The 17,985-nt window shown below is 42.1% G+C and overlaps 1 non-coding gene across 1 annotated transcript; it reads right to left on the bottom strand.

Moving 5' to 3' along the window:
• Positions 1-11,817: 11,817 nt before the first annotated feature.
• Positions 11,818-11,890, bottom strand: TRNAT-UGU (transfer RNA threonine (anticodon UGU)). Its single transcript has one exon. It is a non-coding gene; the product is annotated as a tRNA-Thr (tRNA).
• Between the last annotated feature and the right edge of the window lie 6,095 nt (positions 11,891-17,985).

Genomic DNA, 17,985 nt, shown 5'->3' with positions numbered 1-17,985 from the left:
CTCTAGATTTCTTTATTAGTATATAATAATAGTCCTTTACTAGTAAAAGCAGTTAAGGTTGTTGCTTTCTTGTCTTTAAAAACAGGAGATCAAGTAATAGGCTCTGTTCTTACCATGAAGTAAAAATACAACTTTAATAATAAATATTCTGTGGCTAACTTCTTTTTCTTTTTTTTTCCTATCAGCTTTCCTATGGGTCATTTTCTTTCAAAAAGCAAGGTCAGGGACAGCTACTAGACCATGCAAGACTAATCTCTCCCTCAGGAGGGTTTTAAATTATATCTTACTTTATCTGATTGAACTTCAAGTAGAAACTGATCTATAGGTTTTGCTTGTGGACTTTGTGGCATTACAGAAATGAGGTTATTAGCAAGAGTCACCTAAGGGCTTGTCTGCAGGGGAAACTCAAAAGAGATGTAAGATTGCACCGAAAGGCATACAGTACAAGGGCAGAATGCCTGTGATTAGCAAGTTAAGACAAAGGTGTAGTGGCAGATAACTGACCCATGTCAAACAGCAAGCGTTATGACATCTTTGCCTTCTTATATTCCTGCCCTCAAGTTGATGAGGGTGGAGAAGAGGGAATGGAGGAATCTTCATCAGAAGTCCAAACTACAGGCCACATTCATTATCCTTGCGTCAAAAGCAAAGTGTGTTACCAAATTTGCTTCTTCATCCCCATCAAAGTAGTACCACCTACATTAGCAAAACAACTTTGCATAAAATAGCATTTGTTCTGTGGGGCTTGGAGTAGAAGGGTAATGACAAGAGCCTAAGACTGCCATGCCAAGTTATCATTCAGTCAAAAGCATTCTTAGCTAGAAAGGAACTTTAGTAGAAGAGGCAGTAGTTCATCAGATATTAGAAAGCAGTCAGGTGGTCAAGGGGAAAAGGTCTACTTCCAGCACTATGTAGAAATCTTTTCTGATGTTTCCTCCCTATCATGGATGATCTCCATCCCACAGCAATGAATGTCTCCCATTCATTGGCAGCAATGACAGAAACTTCAATGTACAAGGAGTTTGCGAGTATTTGTACTACACGTTAATAGAGGGGATGAAGGGCTTTTTTCCACTCTGCTGTGTGGACTCTCTGAATGTCAAGGTAATAATAGATGCACCCCTGAGGAACTAGAGAGTTCACTATTGTTGATATCACCACTAAGACCTTATTAGGAATGATTTGCAGCTCAGAAACTTGCTAGTGTGATTGTGTATCTGATCTCAGGATTCAACGGAGTCCTCTGCAGTATTTACTTTTCTTTGCCCACCCAGCCTCAGATGATTCTTGTGACTGACTAAAATTTCAATTAATTCTTTCATCAACTTTAGGATGAGAGAACTTCTGGTCTACTCTGCAGTATTTCACTGTCCTAGCATTTGCAAATTTGTATGGAGGAAGTTACACTAGAATTTAAGTTTGAAATATAGGCTATGTATATTAGGAATTTAATTATAATAACCTTGGGGACAGTGTTTTGAATAGTTCTCTTGAACTAATTAGTTGACTGGCTTTTTAAAGCTTAACTGCTAATAATTTTATTGTCACAGATAATAATTTGAAATGCAGCTAACAATGAGTGCAATTACATCCTTCACTATTTTTTCAATAGGTAAGCTTTATCAAGATAATAGGTCTGATCATTCTTTGCATTAGCTGCCACGCTGCATTGTTACTGTGGTTTGCGAGTGTCAGGAAAAAGTAAAAACTACCTCTCAGTGTCTGCAAGGTTTCATTTTCTTTGTTTTCTCACCATGACTTTTTGCTATCACAAAACTCTTTGGTGCTAACTGAAATATATCAGAATAGATCAGAAACATTTTCAGGGCTTCTTTCAGCTAGCCCTGCTTTCAATGCCAGCATTAGTATCACAGTATCACAGTATCACAGTATAACCAAGGTTGGAAGAGACCCCAAGGATCATCAAGTCCAACCTGTCCCAACAGACCTTAGAAAGCATTTTGTGTTGTAGGAGCTGAAAAGAGAGGCAAGGAAATATTCTGAGGGACTTTTCGGTGGTTTTTTGGGTTTTTTACACAAAAATTAGAGAAAGTTGGGGGGCAGTATTAAGTGAAGTCAAAATGATTGTGCATGGGAAGGTAATGAATTAATTAAGAATACATACAATAACCTTGATTTACCCAGGAAACAACAGTTTAACCAATTACTAATTTTTGTTACCCGTAGCAGCAGCTTTGTCAAAACCACATCTCAGAAATTCAGGGTATGTAATAACCAAAACTGGGCACTGCCTAGAACGGGACTTAGTGACTTTCCACTCTGCTATTACAAGTTTAAAAGCTGTAACTTTTCATTTACCATTAAACATAGAGATTTTGCAGAACTCGCAGTGTAATTCCCACTCTTAGTCTTGCACGTCACTGACATTCTGTGTCAATACAGTTCCTTTTATCCATGCACTTTTTATATACAGACTGATGAACCTGCACTCAGAACCGAATACAGAAGTCCTTAGTTAGCATCACAGTATCACAGGATGTTAGGGGTTGGAAGGGACCTCAGGAGATCATGAAGTCCAACTCCCCTGCCAGAGCAGGACCATAGAATCTATCTCAGGTCACACAGGAATGCATCCAGATGGGTCTTGAAAGTCTCCAGAGGAGACTCCACAACCTCTCTGGGGAGGCTGTTCCAGTGCTCTGTGAGCCTCACAGTGAAGAAGTTCCTCCGTATGTTGAGATGGAACCTCCTGTGCTGTAGTTATATCTATTGCCCCTTTTATAAATATTTATTAAATCCCCTCTCAGTCTTCTCTTCTCCAGACTAAAAAGCCCCAGGTCTCTCAGCCTCTCCTCATGGGGCATGTGCTCCTGTCCCTTAATCGTCCTCGTAGCCCTCTGTGTGACTCTCTCAAGTAGATCCCTGTTCCTCTCGAACTGGGGAACCCAAAACTGGATGCAACATTCCAGGTGAGGTCTCACCGGGGCAGAGCAGAGGGAGAGGAGAATCTTTCTTGATCTGCTGGACCCACTCCTTTTAATGCACCCCAGGATTCCACTGGCCTTCTTGGCCACAAGGGCACATAGCTGGCCCATGGATAATTTGTTATCCACCAGGACTTCCAGACCTTCTCCATGGGGCTGCTCTCTTCTAGCAGATCACCTCCTAACATGTACTGGTGCAGTTTATTATTCCTTTCCAGATGAAGGACTCTGCACTTATCCTTGTTGAACCTCATTAGGTTCCCCTTTGCCCAGCTCTCCAGTGTGTCCAGACAGCACTTCCTCAGGATGAAGTCAGTGGAAGCTGTGTGATAGGTAGGGGTAAAATGCTGACTGAAGAGGCTGCCATGGAGCAGAAAATATACGTGAATTGACCTTGCTTTCATTTAAATGAAATACATTGAACCAAGAGGCTGAATGAAGTAGGTCTCAAATTCCAGTAACCCAGTCCCATCCCAGTGGACTTTAATTTTCCTACTCAGTTACAGGACTTTAATTCAATTACTATGAAATAACTGATGCCAATGTCCTTTTGACTCAAACAGATATGACATAACTTTTATGAGACAAAATAATACGTCACCATAATCTTATTTTTGGATTTTATTTCTGACTTAAACTTTGTAGGCCATAGTGGGCAGCTGTATTAAGGAATCTGGGGATTGTTGATAGCAGGAGTTGCTTCAGGAAAGTTTATTAAAAAGAATCCTTGGTAAATCATCTAGCAGAGCACTGAGGATTAAGCAAACTATTCAGCCTGAATCCCCATCGTCTGCAAAACTGATATTTATAGAGTTCTCTGTATTGCCTAGACCTTTAGCAAACTATTTTTAGTGGCTAATTGTCCAGCTGCATTACATCTTCACCTAGATTCTCTTTCTTAGCCAAAAGGAAATTGAACCCCTGAGAAAGAAGAAAAAAAATTGGAATATTAAATGACATTGGAAATGCTGGAGTAGTAGAACATTAATGTCTTGCAAAAAATCACAGGAAAATATATCTTTAAAAAGATAAAAATTAACTTGACTGTGAGAGTGTGTTGAAAAAAGCAATCTAAGGGCTTTTGCAGCGAGGTTAAGCAACAAAGAGATATAAATTAAGGATTGCCTTTTAAAAAGCAGATCAGAACACTAAGAGATAAATGCAAATGAAGGGTAGAAGCTGCATGAAGCCAAGAGAGCAAGAATATGTGGAAAGCCCAAGGGAGGATGGATAAATGGATAAAAGACATGCTGGATCAGAGGCTTCAGCTGTTATAGCAACATCACTGAAGGCTGGATGAGATACAGGCTGCTGTCAGTGGTGGTTTAGGCATACTAGGTTTGCCTGAACCAGTCTGACATTTCCTCAGATGTGTTTATCAACTCTGTTTGAGGGCAGCTGGCCCCTGGCACTTTGCAGCTCTAAGGGGAGGAGCAAGAATTGATTCTTCATGATTGATGCTGCTGTGCTTGAGTGCAGTCACTAATTCCTCTGCACAGCTGCACAGCAAGTCCCCTCATCCCTGAAGCACAGCTGGAACACAGCCTGTCTGTGCTATGTTGGGCTGTATACTGTTAACAGTTCCAGTTTCTGAGGGACACCTGTAATACTCCAGTACACTGCTTTTGCATCAGCTGGGTGAAGGTGAATTGAGCAGACATGCTAAGAAAGCTATGCAGAATGGGTCAGAGATGAAAATTGCGGTGAACACTAGGCATTAAAAATCCCTGATTCTAATGTCAAGGGATTATCTGAAGTTTCTATCCGGTTTAGACTCAGCCCTTTGTTTTCTTCTCTGCTACTCAGAACTTAGAATGTGGGCTATTTGTGTTAGCACTTTAATTATAATAACCTCACAGGCAATGTTTTGAAAAGCTTCACTGAACTTACTGGCTGACTGACATTTTTAAGCTAAGCAAGCAGCAGTGGTGTTGCAGTATGCCACAGCTAGCACACTGTCTCCAGTTACATCTCTGCTACCATTCTGACTCAGGTCTCAAGCGCTACAATAAACACTAACTGTTTTATCATCCACAAGATCCACATCTTTGAATTCTTCCTGGCTCAAATTTGGAACAAGCACACTGCTTCACCAAAGCCCAGAAGGGCCACCTCAGGCTGACAGGCAGCTTGTTAGACCCAGTGAGTTCAAGCTTCCAAAAACCTGCCAAAAGGTACAGCTGGAGCAAAGTATGACAGGCTTAGCTTGGGCTGAAAAAAACAGTCCATGGTGGTGGACACTGACCCAGATAGCAAGCTCCTGAAGTCCAGATTGCTTCATTTTCCCAGATACTGGTACCTAACATAGGCAAATTACAGCTTATTCAGGTGTTACTGCACTTGTTGCAACACAAAAGTTATCACAGAGCCTCTGAAATGTGGTCTGAGTTTTGAAAAGAAAGCAGACATGTTTCTCCTCTGAGTATACAGAGCAGGCAGCAGGGACACACTGCTCAAGCCAGCACCCAGCAGAAATATTTTCAAGGGGCAACCAGATGGTTTCAGAGCAGTCATGACAATGCTTTCTACTTTTGCTCCCACTGTTCTACTGGTAAGGAGTCTGCAGTTATGAAGCAGTTAATTATAACAGCTGAACAAGCTTTTTTTCCCTCCACCAATAAATCCAGTCTGTCTAGTTAAAAAAAAAATCTAGTAGCCTCAGATGGCCCTTCTTTGCAAGCTGAATACTCTGTTGGCACACAGATATCTGACTGACCTGGAGATCTGCTGTAACATGCACTGTGATTGTAATTTTTGAAGTTCTACATTGAATAACAGTTGCTATTATTAATTGAAAGAGGACCCAAATGTATCAGCATTTCCATCAGCCTCACAGGAGAAGAGACCTGCAGAGCCCAGGAAACTTGTTAAATATAAGGAAAAGTATTAAAAACAGAGGAAAAAAAATCCCTTTTGTTCAAAACATAAAAGAAGCAGGAATAACTGCTTTAGTAGTCTGCCAACTGGCAGGGTATGTTGCCAAAGGCAGGGCTCTTTGTACCAGAAAGCAAAACTCTTTCCAATTCACTGAAAACGTTTACAGTTTAACTAATTATCAAAAAGCGGTGAACAATGTATAAGACAAACAATGAATACAAAACACATAATGATAGCTAGATGCAAATACTACTGTTCCTTTGCAAATCCAAGATTTAAGAAGAGCCCTTTCTATATTGAAGGTCATGTTGTTACTCTTCCAGCTATTCATAATCTTCATGGAAGCCCACTTTGCAAATATGGTAGATACTTTTCATGTAGCCATTTCTATGATCCTAGGAATTCTTGGGGATTTTTTCATCTAGCTTCCAGAATAAAACAAGTTACAAGTAGTAACTGCATTTATCTTGCTGCAAATTAAACATGCACATCCCAAGTTCTCACACAGATAATTCTAAAATGACAAGCCCAAAGAAAAAGTGATAATCAAGTTACTCAGTGCTTATAAAGTTATAAATCACTGAGGAATTTCTAATCTACAAGGGAAGTCTCTCATGGATTACACTTCAGCATTCTGAGATTAAAACTTTCTCATGTTATTTAGTTTAATTTATAATACAGTACTTTCAATAAAAATTAAGCATAGAAACCACATCCTTGTCTTGAGGAAGCCTCTACAGGAAGATATGTTCGTGTTTAAATTATGGTCTCTTTATTGCATAGTTCAACAGAATAGCTTTTCAATGGTGTATTTTATCAAGCTAAACAAATATTAGCATGTTGGTAGAGACTATTGTCTCAATACAGCTGCTACATGCAGAAATATCCTTGTGGGTTTGCCCTTTATTAATTTCTATTACAAATGGCATTTGGTATGGATTAAAGCTCGTGCTATGGTGATGTAATCAACAATACCAGGCCTCTTAAAGGACCAAGGAGACATATTTGTAGCCTCTTTTCAGGAGGGAATATATCACGTGATTTGAAACTGTTTATATGTATGGGTACCAGGGTTATTTGCAAGTCTCACAATCACAGCAGGGGGATTACAAGCAAGAGCATTGTTGTCCAAAAATAGCCTGTAGCTTGGTGACCAAAAGGAATAACTCCTCTGTTTATCTTCAGAAGCAAAGAACGTGCTTTGCTTGTGAGAAGCCTATGCACCGGGTCTGTCTGAGAGGTAATCAGATATAGCCAGATGGGCAGTCAGATACATGCAGCATTAGGCAACATTCTGCCTGTTCTGTTGTCAGCAGAGCAGCCTCTTTGCTTTGAATAGAGATGGACACAGTTGAAAATAACCTTATTTTAAGGCATAAATTCTCCATTTACAGTCTCCAGATTAATTTATGTTCACATTAAAGTAAGATGCAACTGGATACATTTAGAGAGCCAGTCACAGAGAAACAGGCAAAAAAGACAAACTGTCATTTTGGTTTTCCAAATTTAGGGTTACGTTTCTAAATTTTATTCCAGCTTCACCTTGTCCTGAAGACTAGTTCTACTTGCATGAAGGCAAGAAAGATTGTAATAACCTGAAGAATCCATTTGGTTTAGTGATGCCAGCAGGGATTAATTGTCTATATGTAAGATACATAGATTCTAAATGAACAGTGCTTCATCCTTTCTAAACTCAAACTCTCTTGCTCTTTTTCATCCTCCTTCAAGTCACAATAAATTACACACAAATAAGATTTTAAAAGGATTCTTCCTTCTGCTCTATGCATTTCATTAAGTTCAAATGTTTTGTACTGCACCTTCAGTCTGTACAGCCAGGACCTGGTGTTCCCATCACTGGATTATAAACTGCATGGTAAAAAGGCCATATTTTATCTCTGCAACATCTCTCTTTAGCACACCATCAAAGCCTATAGACAGACATCAGTATAAAAATGCAAGCAAAGTTAGTATCACATCTTGCACAGATAGTTAGTTAAATATCTTGGGGAGTTGCAGTAAGATATTCCTGGTTGATTTCCTTCTGTGATTCAAGTGTTAGGAAATATTCCCTGAAAATATAGAAAACATTATTTTTCTTTAAACACAACAGTCACTCTCCTGGTAAACAGTGAAGAATTTAATTCACCTGCACTTTCTCATTACCAAAGAGGCCTCTGTTCTTTTAAAGCATCCTTATTCATATGCTGACAGCACAGCAAATAACATCCATACTAGAAGCCAAACAGATTCATTAGTTGTCCTTCCACTCATAGCTAACTGGCTCCAAAATATGATCTCTTGCCAAGAGATCCAGTAAGCGTGGATTTACCTACTGTTACTCCCTTGTGAAGATTGCCTTGCATCATCATTCAAAATCCCAACACACTGAGCTCCCTCTTCATCTGGGGATGCATTTGGCCTGTGTCCAGTCTTGAACATCAGTATTTTAATTGCTTTCTTTTAAAAGGGAGAGATTTAATGACAAAGGAGCAGGGGCAAGGAGAAGCTTGATCTGGAGGTCGGGACACACAGAACTGGGTCAATATTATAGCTGCTGTCTGTGGTGTTCAAACTTCTTCCTACTCACCTTCAAACAACTCTTGCAATTTTTTTAATAACACTCTATGAAAGGAACTCTACACAAATTAACAGGAACATTAAACTTGTGAAATAAGTGATCAGGCATCAAAGTGTGGAACACCCTGGAAGAGCCTGACATGATAGCATGATAGCTTGTTATGCTCAAGGAATTCTGTGTTGTTTTAGCAAGCAGAAGAGAATTAAAAGAGCAATGTCTGATTAAAAATAGTATCTTTAGAAGACAAACATATTTTTCTTTTTAGTGTTACTGTTAACACCTCAGGTTATTACAAGTAAACGTCTTCACTGTTCATTGATGGTTGTCAGTTACTTTCTTGATGGCTGTATTGCATCAGGTGAGGAAAAAAAAGGTCTCAGCTTTCACTTTTTGGCTTTATCTCACTGGCACAAATCCAGAGCCATCAAACTTATTTACTTGCAGAAAGTCTAGAAACATAAGTCAGAATTTCTTCACTTCTTTTCTGACTAAAGAAAAGTAGACTTTTTTTTAATCCTTAGATTTTGAAAGTGCTTGGAGTTAGATATGAGAGATTGGGTTTTTTTAGAAATGTATGATGTTTTAGCAGAATCTGTACAACATTAAAGCATGTGGTATATTGAAAGATTTTATATTTAATTTCTCTGCTGGCTCAACCAAATTAAAAATTATTGACTCTGATTCCCTATTCCCATTGTCAAAAATGATATCACATTGCCATAAGCTATGCTTAGATATGTCAATTTTTGTTACATATCTGGAAAGCAAATTAGTAGACTTGTGAAGAAAACAGTCTCTTCTGTAAGATCTCCTGCTGTTGAACTAAGCAAGAGGAGTATAAATTTTCTTCAAAAAAACATAATAATAAATATCTCTGAGATGCGCTCAGAATGCCTGGAATGCTACCAGTCCAGAATGAAAATGCAATTGGTACTCTCCAGGCCCCTTACCACAATCTGGAGAAACAAACCATGAAGACATTTATTAATGATCTCGCCAATGACTATCACCAGACCTAGAGTATCACCTCAGCTTTTTGAGCAAAGTTTTGTCGTAGTTATCACCTTCAGTAACAACAGCTACTAATAAAGCTTCCTTTGTAGTAAGAAACAGAGTGCAGGTGACATCACTTACAGAAGATGGGAATGTAATTTTGGGGTAAGTCCTTGGCTGGAATCAGGGAATGGTATAGAAGTATCCTATGCTGTCTGGAAAAGGCAGGGAAAATCAGCGTAAAGGAAGCCTGGGCACATCTGCTTTCTATTCACGTGTGCACTGGGGGCAGGGAAGGCGATAATGGTTGCTTCTGCCACTGGGCAGAGCTAACAGGCAGGTCCAGCAGGACATGCAGTGGTGCCTTACCAAGACTAACTGCCCCCAGCCCTGGGAGCAGCCATTTTCACCGAGGGGCCAGCATAACGCCTGGTCGCAGTCTCTGTCCCCCACTGCAGGAGCCTGCAGCTTTCTGCTGGGTTAGGTCTGCTGTGTGTAATTTGACAGTAGAACAATTGTAAAAGACTCTTAAGTTCGCCATCTGAAAATAGGCCCTGTTTGTTTGCAAAGAAATATCTTTGAAAAAATGGAATCCCAACCACGTTAGTGGAAAGCTCGGAATTTTAGGCAGTACCCAATGCAGTGCCTCTTCCTCTGCATGCGAGCGGCACTGCGGGTCCTGCATCCAGGCCCGCGGGTGCTCAGCAGCAGCAGCCGTGGAGGCTGCTTTCGCCGTAAGCTCCTACCACAGGCACCTCGTAGTGCTGCGGCTGGCCGGGTCCATTACCGCCCCACAACGCAGCACCTGCCGCTGAGGGGATTTCAAACGCAAATCTGACGGGGTGAAAGGAGGCGTATGCTCCCGTGTGCGTTAACTAATCCCGGCTCCCTCTCCTTTCTACTTGTTAAGACCCACACCGCCCGCTTTGGGCCCAGTTCTCAGGAGCTCCCGCGACCCGGCTGCAGCTGGCCTGAGAGGGGTGACAGCCGAGAGCGCGGCCGGCGCGGCCCGCTCGCTCCGAGGAGCTGGCTCTCCCTCTGGAGGCCTCCGGCAGTATCGGCCGCCCTCCGCCGCTTGTGTAACCACCGCATCCAGGGTGCCCAGGGCTCGTTCGGCCTGAAGTGAAAGCGCAATCTGCATGCTAACACTAGGCGGTTTAGCTCCCGCTCCCACTTCCAAACTGCTATAGCGGCACACGCAGCGACCTCTCAGCCGTTTAGAAAAGCCTCCGTGGCAGGTCAGATACACAGCTAAGACAAACAGGAATAGCTGAATCCTATTCCTAAACCAGTGAATGGATGTGGAGAGCACAGCAGCCAAGAGCTGCGTGCATGATCTTCCTTTCTACGGCTACAACGTTACAGCCCCATACCTGAACACAGGTATCAGTTACGCTGGGCTGTTGCTCGGAAAGCTGCAGAGGCAGTTCTTGAACGTTTGCTCTGGATGAGCCTATGAGAATAAACAATGCAGCCTTTAGAAGCACGCATGTCTGCTTCTTGAGACCATCTGTGGCATATGTAGTGCTCTGATTGGTCACATGGTGAAACCCAGCTCCCTGTTTTCACTCTGAACGTCCTCTCGAGGGATTGGTTTTATCACCACCTCCATGAACCTGCCCCAAGGCCTCTGGGAGGACTGCCAAACCAAGGAACTGTCTAGGATGATAGTCAACTAGTAACACTGAGATTAGAGCCAAGCACTGTTTTCCCAGATGGGATGGGGAGGCAATGCTGCAAACAAGGAGTCATTCCAAGCAAACTCTTATGAGCAAGAACCCCAACAAATACAAGCATTTTTTGGGCCTCATGGTGAAAAAACGAATGCATATTTTTAAAGCATGGTGCAAAAGAGGATTTGTGTGGAGGTTTCTATCTCTTTGTATATTTAAAAGGGGAAAGGAAAAAAAAACCCAACACCCCCCAACAACAACCCCCACCCCCACCCCACCCCCCCAAAAACAAAACCTCAAAAAACCCCGCAAAGGATTATTACACCTCCTCTGTCCAGCCTCCAGCAGGGAAATAAAACTAACAGCTCGGCTTGCCTGACAAGCTGTGAAGAGTCAGATAATCCTGTCCAGTTTATTCTCCACTCAGGGGCAATTTGTTCCTTTTAAACCCCTTAACAGCATTTTGCCAAAGCTTCCATCAGGGAAATTGTGATGCGAGCTGTACACACATTGACTCTGCCATCCCCCCACTGCTCCACCCAAGTCCACAGCTGGCACAAACCCATGGGTTAGCTCAGCGGCCAACATTATTGTTAACACAAGTTTAATCAAGTGTTCGTTTCCAAGCCGTTCCCCTTCATTACCATACCCCCACACACCGCCCACTGTAGCTCCTCCGCCACCAAAATACCCCAAAATTATTTTTTTTGCTCATGGGCCCCCGGGATAGGGGCACCTAAAGCATAATTAAAGGCCCCAGCGAGGATCGAACTCGCGACCCCTGGTTTACAAGACCAGTGCTCTAACCACTGAGCTATGGAGCCACCGCTAAAAGGTGGCCCAGCTGTCCCTAACAGCCCGGCATAGGCCTTCCCCGCCGCCCCTGGCTAGGCCCTACGACCCCGCGCGGCCCGGCGCAGCGCCTGCAGCCCGCCGGCCGCGGCGGGAGGCGGCTCGCGCTGCAGAGCAGCATCTGGGCCGCCGCCGGGAGGAGCCCGCGGCCCGCCGACAGCCGCTCCTCGCCCGGCGGGAAGGGGGCGGTGCCCCGGCCGCCAGCACCCAGCGGGCGCTCACGGCGCTTCCGGCCGATCGACGCCGCGGCTGCGTGGGGCGTGCCCGAGCTGAAGGCGCGGTAGGGCGTTCGTGAGGCGGGAAAGCCTTGGGGAGTCCGCAGCCGTTCAAGGAAAAAGCAAAAACAAGGCGAGAATTCAGAAGTAGGTGAATGTTTGAAATACAGCCTGACTTTTGCAGGTTAGGAGTAAAAACTGCCGCGATAAAGCTGTGCGAGATGGTCCAAGTTGGTTTTTTTCTGAAAAGGCTTGGATCCTCTTGGGAAGTTTGAGAAGCGGTGCTGCAGGACTGAGGTATTACCTCGGCCTCTCCAAGTGTCACTTGCCCGCTGACCCCCAGGGTAGGGCTGAGCGCTAACCTTAGGGGAGATTTCTAGCTTGTTCTTCCTCCTGGTACCACAAAGGGTGGAGGCTGTGGAGTTCGGACGTAGAAACTGGAAGCTCCCGCTAGTAACTGGAGGGTGGAAGATGGCAATGCCGCAAGGCCTGTGTAAGGGTACCCGGATCCAGTGCTGGTGCCTCGTATCATCACTGGGTATCATCGCTGCACACGTTAAAGCAGATGCCTTGCATCTGGATCATATTAATTACGTGTGTAGTAATTATTGTGAAAATACTCAGTGAAAATGAAGTGTTTAAATCCACTAAGAGCTTCCTTTTAATTATGTGTTCTGAAAATAACAAGAAAGTGTAAGCTGTGTTTCTAGTTATCAGGACAAAGATATTCTTGTTAAAATTGCAGAACTATCTGTTAATCAGACATTATTTGCTGTGTTGTTTCTTGCTAGGGATATGTCTTCTCTGAGATACTATCCTTGATAATAAGCCAGGTTGCAAGCTTTTTGATCTTTAGGATCAATGCCAATGCCAGCATTCATGGTTTTCTGGATGGCAGAGATCTTGCCAGAAGGTTTTATAAGATGCGTGCTGACATGTGTCTATGTACACCTCTGTAATGCACTGGAAGTTTAAGAGAACTACATTGTAGAAAACAGATTATTCATTATCATGATAGCATTGACATGATTAGTTGGATACCCTGGAAAACAGAAAATATCCTATTACCTTTTAAAAGACTGCAATTGTCTCCTGTGCAGCACTTTTTCCACTCAGCCTGACTTACCACATGCCCACCTGTGAAGACAGGAAAGTCAGTGAAATCCCCACTGGAGGCTATTATGCAAATGCATCAGTGCATAGCAAGTCCAGAACATATTTTTAAGCATTATTGAAAACAACACACCCTCCCCTCAAAACACCAAAAATCCAAACCAAAACACATGCAAAAAAATCCAATAAAAAGAACCCTTTATGAAATCTTGTAGCACGTTACTGTATTGTTCTATTAAACCTCCCTTGTGTTCTTCTGCCACAGCACATCACTGCTAAGGCAGAACAACCAAAAAATATTTCAGGAATTTTTTTAAGTATTAATGGGGATAGACCTGCCACCCCTAGGGCAAGAGCTGTCCCAAATTCCAGCTATAGGACAAAGGAACCCTCTTTGAACAAGAATAATTGTACAGAGTTTAGTGTTATAACCCTTACACCCCTGAGAAAGACAGTCCTCAAGAACTAATGGGCACTTCTGCTGATTAAATTAACCTGAGTAAAGCAGACAAGTATACACTGAAAAAAACGCAGTACAGAATGCAGCTGAGACTCACAAAGACAGGATTGTAGAAAACCTGTGTGAGAGCTAGCAGCACAGCTGAAGTGACGGGCATTTAGCTTCTCACTTCAGCAGTGCCTGACTGCTAGAGTAAAAGGTGTTCACCTCTCACACACCAAAAGATACTGGAGGAGAACAAAACTGATAGTGGTAGCACGTATCAATGGGAGCAGTAAAGTATTTTCTGCATTCTTCAAAGGGAGCGTTATGTTAAAAAACCCCAACCACCACAATGATAATTGGAAATAAATTCTTACCTCTCTTATCAGCATCTTAAATGACTGACAGTAAGAGTTTGAAAGCTTGGCTTTTTCTGTCCCTGTTCTCTATTCTAAGCTCATTTACAACAGTAAAACAAGATTGGTTTTCATTTGGTCCTGGAGGACATGCATCAAACCCCCACAGCAAGAATACTGAATCTTGATTAAGCAGTTACTTAGTCCAAAAATGAGTGACAATGTCAGAGATGTCTGAATCCAAGATAAGTGAACAGATCTGGTTCTCAAAGTGGAGCTAACTGCGCTTTAAAATGTTCATGCACTGGCACTTTGTTGCTATGTACACATCACTTTAGGGAAGTACAAATCATCTCTAAACCCCCCTTCTGATTACTATGGAAATACGAATCAACAAATAAACCGATACATCATTTGCATTCATATCATTACTCTTCTATTCCTCTACACTGCTCTATTTTATCTCTCCTCCCCATCTTTCAGACATTTTCAGAGCCAAACCAGTATCTACTTGGCAGTATTCCTTTAAACACATATTCTTATTTCATGTCAATATTACTGAGTATCCCATCCTTTTATAACAGAGGGCAATTCTTTGCATTTGAAGTCTACAAATGCTTGTCTATATTAAGCTCCTAAAATCTATTATTGCGGTAATCTCTGCCTCACTAAGTCTGTACATCAGTGCCTGAGCTGGGAAAGCCTCTGTTTCTTCAGTGCATTAGTATTGACAAAGCTAGTCCTTCAAATACATTTTTAATAACCTTTTTATATAGTGCAATATCACTGAAAGTTCACTGCATTTATTTTTGTCAGTTCAGAACATTGTGATTTCAGCTGAGAGGATGGAAAATACTTTTGTATTAGTGCTCATCATTTTAAGGGCCCCAAAATGTTAATATTGTGAACATTAATATTCTGTCTTCATAAGTAAGCTGGTTCTGCACATATTGCAGTTGGACTAATGGGAGAAACCAGAAAAGTAGCTTTGTGGATCAGGAGCACTACCAAATTGCAGGGATCTCCTCTAAAGTCACTGATTTCTCTCCTTTTTGATTCTTTTTTAATGTCACTGTACCGGAGTAGTAGCATAGTCTTGCCTTTCATGTTACTTGAGACATCAAAGGGGAGGTACTGAGCATCTGCCTCTTTGCTGTTTTCCACCTTTTCCAGGCACTGACATCTAATGACTACAACACACTGCAAAAATAGAATAGCATCCCTATGCATGAGTGGCATGCTGGTCTTTATTGTGCCAGAGGCTTCAGCTAAGATCTTTCCAGCTGCTAGAATCTGTGAGAGTAAGTCTAGTCACATGGTAAACACACTCATACCCTGGACCATGGTCTGGTCCTGCTCCTGAGCTCACCAGGTCATGGCATAGGTTAGGACCCGTGACAAGGCTGTGGGCAGGAGAAGAAAAGCACCCAGCTAGCTGCCTCTTTCCCATAGCAAAACCTCCTGTTCTGGGAAAGTGAGGTGCCAAAGCAGAAAGTTGTGCTAGAGGTGTGATGAATGTCCAGCTGGGAAGTCTCAAGTCAATGAGGAAGAGACAAAGTCCACAGGAATGAGTTTTCAGAGTCAGCGCATGATGCTCCAATGGTCCGCCTCAGGCAGTTGCCTAAGTTCCCACTGGAGTAAAGGAAGAAACAGCTCTGAAGTGCCAAATTGGGTGGTCATATCTCTGAACCTGTATGTGTTTCAGGAGCCATTAATGGGGCTGGCACTGACTGGGATTCTTCCTGGCAGTATGAGTAGATGAGACAAGCAGTAAATTGATTTGCCCTGCACATTTACAACAGTTTACCGATCTTGTCCCTTGGTCTCTGGTGAGGGCCTTGGAAGAGGATATGCCTGTGTTGTGAATCAGCAGAGGATTTTGACATCATCCATTGTCTTTCAAGAACATGAAATTTGTTTCCCAGATGTCCCTTACAATTAATCTATGTATTCATGGGTAAAGTTTAATTCTCTCACATTATGCTGCAATGCAGGTCACCTGTGTGTTCTCTGTGCCAGTCTGTTTCCCAAGTGAAGAAGGAATTTCTTAAGAGTGGACCAAGACTCCTTCCTGCAGGGGGCCTGCTGCAGTCTGTTTCTCATTGCAATGAAGAAAAAAAAATACTTTGCATTTCCCCCTCTTTAGTTCCTTCAATATTCACTTCCATTATGGGCTTATTTTTTCATTAGGAGGGTAGGCCAGGAGGAAGGCCTACCAGACAGCTCCATTGTGTCTATGAGATAATGCTGTAGCAAATGAAAACACCAAAGTAAGTTTCTTTTTTCAATAGGCAAGCTGGTAGGAAATGGGTTCCCAATGGGACAGAGCTGGGGCAGAGTGGAGTTCATATAAGATTTTCCACAGCATTTCATAGCTCTCCAGTTAAGAACAGGCATCAAGCTACAGCAAGGGTCAACACGTAATTTTCTCTGACACAAAGTGCATGCTGCTCATGCCATTAAACCATGTCAAGGTAATGCAGTGAATATTACACTGACTTGCCAAACTGCATTAACTGTAATGCTTTCTCTCCAAGACTTTAAGGTGATGCCTGTGGAATAATAGTTGCATGAGGCTGCTGGGAAATCTGACCTAGTATTAGCATCTTTGCAAAGGCTCAAATCCTTCAGCCCTCTTGAAACAGGAAAAAAAAAATTCATTCCTGTGAACAAGCACCCTAATATTAATATAAAATACTACATTACACTTTCAAAAGGGAGAAGAATGGGTTATTAAATAGAGCACCTCACCAAGAACAGAGCAGGTCTGGTTTTCCTTAAAAAGGAAAGAAACTGTCAGAAGCTTGAATATTATTTCAGACAATCCTGGCTGTAAAATCAATGCAGGGACCAGTCTCATATATAATTTTTATTTTGCACTGTGCAATATTATAAGGAGTGGAAGCAACTCAATCTGCCATTCCTATGAAAACATCATTGGGCATTATTGGAAGACCAGGAAAGTATGACAGTCTCTTTGAGAGCACTGAGAGCAGAGGCCTATTTCAGTTTTTATGGAATTTCAATGTAGCCAGTATATTTCATCACAAGCCCTATCATATCTCCAGATTCCTGAGTTATTTTCACTATTTGGGAGGGGGATTATCACTTCCTCCAGTCCTTTGTTTGATTTCAGCTGAATCCCCCAGAAAGCAGTACATCACTCTTCTCTACCTACATTTCATCTTGACATCCTCCTGTGAAAAATGACAGGTTTTCTTGCTTACGCAAGACTTCTTTTATAGTGTAATAAAATTTCACTGCTTTTAGGTGGCTTATTTAGAATCCTGGGGCTATTCTAGTTGAAACCTAGGAGCTCTGTGTTCCAGTAACAGGCTCTGAACCAATAGCACTCTATTCTCTTGATAAAACATTTCATTTTTGTTTGGGAAAAGAATTCAAGTGTTCACTTAGGCCGTTTGTTGAAACTTCAAGCAGTCTTTTGCTCCTGCTTGCTTATTGTCAACAGGAGTATCTATTGCAAATTGAAACTCCACCAACTCACTTAAACAGGCTGCAAGAGTGATGACTTCATCATCACCAAGTTGAGCTGCATCTGAATCTCAGCCCAGTTGTCATATTCCTCCACTGTGTGACCAGGAACCCCATTTTTATATTCACAAATCACTAACAGATTTAGAGGCCAAAGCTAAGCAGTGTCAACACAGCCCAATCTCAGTGATCTGGAGTTAAGGCCAATGTGAAGTCTGCAGGAGGAAAGAGGTAGCATTTTTCTCTCTGTTCTTAGAAACGGGACACGTGGTCTCAGAACTTTCTGGGAAAAACTAAACATTAGTTTTCCATCTGGAATTTTGTCTTACAGAAATCACAGCTTCAAGTATTTAGTTATAATAATGAAAAAGAAAGGCCCTAAACCAGAAATTAATTAATATGGAAAGATCTGGCTTTCTAATTAAAAAAAAATAATAAAAGGGGAGTTT

The sequence above is a fragment of the Dryobates pubescens genome, chromosome 5 (genome assembly GCF_014839835.1).
Source record: "Dryobates pubescens isolate bDryPub1 chromosome 5, bDryPub1.pri, whole genome shotgun sequence".
Taxonomy (NCBI): domain Eukaryota; kingdom Metazoa; phylum Chordata; class Aves; order Piciformes; family Picidae; genus Dryobates; species Dryobates pubescens.
This window is presented reverse-complemented; position numbering and strand designations above follow the sequence as displayed.